Raw genomic sequence first — 6,000 nt, 5'->3', positions numbered from 1 at the left:
GAGGCAGTGAACATTAGCACTCTTCCCTCCCCGTTGAATCTAGCAATACCACAAAAACTCTCCATAATATATCGATTGAAAACCAAATCGTACAAACCTAATGAAATGAAGAACAAAAGCGAAGGCGACGAAGAAGAAGTAGAAGATGTAAAGAACAAGCGGTGGTCGAGCATGCAAACAAAAAAAGTGCAGCGAGTTGTATGCATAGAGGTTAGATTAGGCGTGATGTGATTGGGCGGTATTTTTTTCCCTCCATCCCAAGGGCAAAAAGGGAAATATATGTCATTGTCGCGAGGAAGACATGTTGTCATCGTTCGAATGAAAGTTCTCGACTCAACATGAGTCTCATGTAAAGCGTCGAGCTTTTTATGTTTAAACGGATACATATAGTGTTTAAAATAACGGTTAGCTGTTTAACTAAAAGTCTATATCATGTAAATAATATGTTATTGTTTAAATTGAATGCTTTTCATTTGACATCGCGTTGCTAGATGGGTACCTCACGGGTCATTGTTTAAACATATTCGTATTTTTCTTAAACATCGTTGTCGTTGTTTAAAAGAGTAACTTGAGTATTGTTTAACTTTTTCTATTGTTTACTGATAACGTTTTTGTTTCCCACATTGTTTTTACTAGGTCTCGTTTAAATTTCGAAGTTCGCGGTCAAATACGATTGTTTCGTTTTATTTATAAAAGATTTACAACATTTACAAAGATTTACAACATTTACAACATTTACAACGTCCGCTCGGACTTTGGGACACTCCGCGACTCGACCCTCGTATAGCGAAACAAGTGATGCATACATTCGAATGCTCACGTGAGTTTGCATAACAAGCGCATCGACTTGAACCCGCAAAAGCGTGCAACATTAAAAAGGTTAAACAACACACATTCATGAAAAGCGACTATTAATCAATGTGTCGTGGTAGGGACTTAAGCGGCGATCCCGATAGTTAAACACGAGCGTAATGGTTGTACAGCGGCGTCGTTTTTCTTAAGCGTTAACGAGAAAGTCTCGAGTGGTAAATGTCAACCCCGTCTTAAAGGATGTTTCATGATCTCCCTCCTCTAGAGAATCCTCCATGATCACGCAATACGTGAAAACTTTCTTTTCATACCCAAGTCGAAAATGCTCTCTTAATTGCTTTCCGTCGTCCATCACTGGAGAATCCTCTGCGTTCGAGGCGATTATGAGAGGACTTCGACTTAGGGCGGGAAAAAGATAGTTTAACTAGTTCGGTGATTACGGCTAATTGATTCTCAAGATAAGGGAAGAAGGCTCACGAAACATCCTTTCGAGATCAGAGTGGTTGTCCGTGGGAAGAGGAGGAAGAGGGAGGAGGAGGAGGAGGAGGATGATGAGGAGCGACGAGGTGGTTGTCCAGTGGGGAGGGTTCTTCGCAGTTAGTTTATGGTGTGAAGTCCACAGCGGTGACTCTTCGTGATCCGAGAAAAAGTTAAGCGACGATGGCCGACATTGTCGATGAGAACGAGCGGGTGTTCGAAGTTTATATTCTGCGTGCATGAGAATTAATGCGTCATTAATTCTTCACGCGCGGATACCACTAACTCTTGCCACTGCCACGTGCCACATGCCGACAATTCGGATCAAGCGAAAAAGATCACCGTTTCTGAGAGACTTTGAGAATTTAAGCGTTTATGAATAGTTATACATGTAAAGATAATGTTAAGCGGAGATGGGAAGTATTAAAGCGGATATGACAATTATTAAAACATATTAGTAAAATATTTAAAGCGGATAATAGCAAATAGTTAAACATTATTTAAAAATATACAAATAGATAACCATAAAGCGAGAAGAACTTTACAACTGAAAATGAACTCATCGTAATTCTGCTTCTTCTCGTCGTAATACAACTTTTACAACCATAAAGCGAGAAGGCGACGATGGCACATGCTACTCGCCTCGACAATAAAATCGACTACGACTCATTTGAAGATGAAGTGCACTTGACCAATCCGATGGAAATCAATTTCATTTTACGTTCGAGAAACCGATTTATATATTTCGTGTATGATAATGAGGAGAATAACAAGATGTAATGTAACTCCTTGGCATTGTCTCATCGAAACCAAGTAAAGCCCTTCAAAAGGTTGAACATGATGTGATTTGGCGCTTTCCTTTCCCACTATTTTCGGGGCCAAAAAATGGGATTTCACAACATGGACCCATTTGAAGTGAACGGTAGGGGGTAAAGGAAGTTAAACACTAGCGGAAGGTCAGTCGTGGTGTGTAAAAAGTAGGAGGGGTTTTTGGGAAGTTTTGAAAATTACGAGGGGTGAACAGTAATTTTCCCTTAAATTTTTTTATAAAAAATAAATTATTATTTCTTTTAAAAGTCTACAATATATTTCAATTGGGTGAGTGATTCATTTTAATCAAATCAATAATTTTTTAAAATATTTTAATTTAATCCTATATCAACAAATATATAGTTTTGAAAACACTGTTAAAAAAATTAAATAATAAATATTTAAGAACAAAATAAATTATAAGTGTTTTTGAATTTATGACTATGGATGAGTTATAACAACACCAACCTAGCCAACCTAACCATTGCTTGTGTCACGCCCCAATCCACAGGCCCCCGGGACGCGATAACGTTGTGATGATCCCGATGAGGGACACTCCGCCACTCAACCCTCAAGTCGCCGCAAAGCTATCAAAACACTGGGAATCAACAACCTCAAACAACAAGTACAAAATAGGGGAAGTCAAAGGTACGCAAGGGAAGCATCAATCACGGGACCTGATAACATAGTTCAAGAACTGCACTGTTCACAAGTATAACGGAGTTTCCAAGAGGTTAGAGAAACATATAAACTATGCTTTTAGAGTTGCAAACACACTAATGGATCCATGCTCGACTACACACATATACATGCTCAAGGATAACATAACATACATGAACATGGTATTGAATGAAAACAAACAGTGGATGCCCAACACACCGCTTTAATACTGCACTATTGCCTGTAACAGCCTGGGAAGAAGAAAGAGGGGTGAGTGACTAAAGTTACTTAGTGAGTGGGTTAGCACAATACTACAATAATATACCAAAATACACGAAATAACTCACCAAAATAATGTTGTACTAATACCAACAGTTTAGAACATAGATAAGATAAACATAACAGAAATCATAGATACTGTTAGTGCAACCGCACTATTATTGGCATGATTTGACACATAGTCAATATGACGTGGCAACCTATGTGACATGGCAAAATTGATGACATGGAGAGTATGATGACATGGCAAGGAGTCTTGGATTGCAAGGTAAGACATCTTGAAGATCTTGGTGGAGTTATTCAAGACCATATTTAGGAGATGTAATTGAAGACTAAATATGGAATGAAGACTAATTGAAGATTTGATTTGAAGAATCCTTGATGAAGATTGATTGAAGTCTATTATTGGGAAGATTTGAGAACCAAACTTGGGTGAATTGAAGATCAAGTTTGGAGAATCTTTGAAGACCAAACTTGGAAGATTGAAGACTAAGTTTGGTAAGTTTCATGAAGACGCACAAGGACGTGCGCCCCTTGCGAGGGGACTGTGTGATGAGGAACTAAGGAGGTAGGCTAGTTGCCGGTAGTCGGGATCTGGAGATTTGGCTGCATCGACTCAGACTAAGCATGACCGGGAGGTTGATGGGTCTTGAGGTCATCCGCAACGTAACCAGAACTCAATCAAGTCAGCAGTCAGGGCCATGTTGCAACTTATGTTACAATAGGAGTTGCAACAGCTAATTTCAGAAGATTTTTAAATTAGTAGCTGCGGAGATTCCAAAAGAGGTATGTGCTATATTTGGGACGTTGATGCGTCTATATAAGCTACCTTGCTCGTAGATTGTATGTGTGACTCTTGGAGGAGAGTGGCGAGCACTAAACAATCTAGAGAGGATAGTGATCTTCATTGTTTGAGAGTGTGAGTGACAAGTGTTTGTACTCATGTATTTTTACCTCTTTTAGTGGATTGTTTATCTCCGGGCTTGGCCCCCTAGACGTAGGAGAGTGGACGCCGAACTGGGTTACCAATCTTGTGTTTCTCCTTCTTGTTTTGTTTGTGTGAACTTTCTTTGATGGTTTGCGTGAGATCTATGAGTGCTTGAGTGTTCCCTAAAACCCACAAACCACACCGGTGGAACTAACAGATACAATATAACAAAAGATAGTGTCAAGAAAGCCTTTTTACCCCAACTAGGGTTTACAACAACAAATCCACGAAAGACCAAATACAAGATATGTACTACAAAACAAGTTAAACATCAAACCAAACTTTTATAATAATGCAAATGGATCATAACAATTCCACTTATATATATATATATATATATATATATATAGAACAACTATATAATACGAGTCTTAAAATCCATAAAACAGATACTCACTGTCAAAACCACATATTTAATATGACATTACAAAAGAAACAAAATATGGTCTAGAAACCTCTCTAAACCTTCGTCATGGCCACGGCTAGGTTTAGAGCCATCAAGGAACTCATGTCATTGACGTTGACCCATCCGTCCACCGTGTGATGACCCCGGCTTCCTGATAAGTATCCAGTTAGGGCTCTACACTCCCACCTGAACAGGATCAATAAGTCTGTCGGTCTTCCACGCAACCTCAACAGGCTGGCTATGAAAAACCGCCTACTGCAGTAGGATGTCACCAACCAAGTAATGCAAACATGAATCTCATAATGCGGAGTCCATAACCAGGACAAAAATCAATATCCAAAATATCAGTCATTTCCCCACAGAAATGATTAACACAAGCCTATCCAAAGAATTTAACATAAATCAACTCACAACTTACGAATCAAGTAACAACCCGAAAATCCTTTTTTTGAACAATAATGCTTTTCAAGTATGAAATATACGTAAATAACTCATTTCAATTCCATTAAAATCCCAATGCAAGTATAATAACCAATAAATCTTTACTTAAGCAATATAGAATAATTATAGGCATTCTCCTAGTAGAATTGTGCATAATTAATCCCACTCGCCACTAAGATGATGCAACTTCCCCAAACGCTAATCCTCTACTTGTTCCTTGCCTCGAGCCAATGATTCACCTCCTTGCCAAAGCACAACAAACCACCAACAAGATTAGCAAAAATAAATCACACAACAAAACAATAAGTTTTGCTACCAAACACCACTAAGTCGATCCTAGCGTTGACTAAAAACTTGATTTTTAGGTTACCAATAAATTCCTAATGTCTTGGGCTTTAATTTGGACCAAGGAAATACAAGAAAAGACCAAAATTTTTTGGTGGTACAGTAACCTCGGGGGTTGCTACAGTACCAAGAAAGTGTTGCAGTGAAACCGGCCCCAACATGATGGTTTCTCGCTGATTTACATTATCAAATCATGAAATTTCTTGACAAGCATCCACACAAAAGAATCACAAGATCAAGGGTTTCGAATTAAACCAAAAAACAACTCAACCCAAGGTAAATTTCTAGGTTTTCAAAAATTTTGAAAAACGAGGAAATATTAAGAAAATACGAAGAAAAGCCTTGGATCAAGGCCTTACCTCACTCAAGAGGATGAGATGAAAAAATTTGATGCTTTGATTCGAAGGAAAAGCTCGGCGGAAAAATTTATTATGGTTTGGGGTGCTCGGTCCAAAAGAAGAAAGAAAGAGGAGGAAAGGAGAAGGAAGGAAGAAGAATTTAAATGAAACTTTCGGGCTGCTACAGTGAATGTTGTTTATAACAACTTGTTTATTGATAGTTATTTTCTACTAAATAATATAAATAATAAATAAGGTTGCGCATTTTTTTAATATTATTATTTTTTAAACTGTGAACTCTATTAGTTTTTTAAACAAAAAATTGTGGCCATTAGCTTTTTAAATAAAAAATATATTTACATTCAAATATTTATAATTTCATAATATTTTCTTATAACTTGTTTTTTTTTTCCACTTCTATACTCTTATTTTTTTCTTTCACTAAT

The sequence above is a fragment of the Dioscorea cayenensis genome, unplaced genomic scaffold (genome assembly GCF_009730915.1).
Source record: "Dioscorea cayenensis subsp. rotundata cultivar TDr96_F1 unplaced genomic scaffold, TDr96_F1_v2_PseudoChromosome.rev07_lg8_w22 25.fasta BLBR01001209.1, whole genome shotgun sequence".
Taxonomy (NCBI): Eukaryota; Viridiplantae; Streptophyta; class Magnoliopsida; order Dioscoreales; family Dioscoreaceae; genus Dioscorea; species Dioscorea cayenensis.
This window is presented reverse-complemented; position numbering follows the sequence as displayed.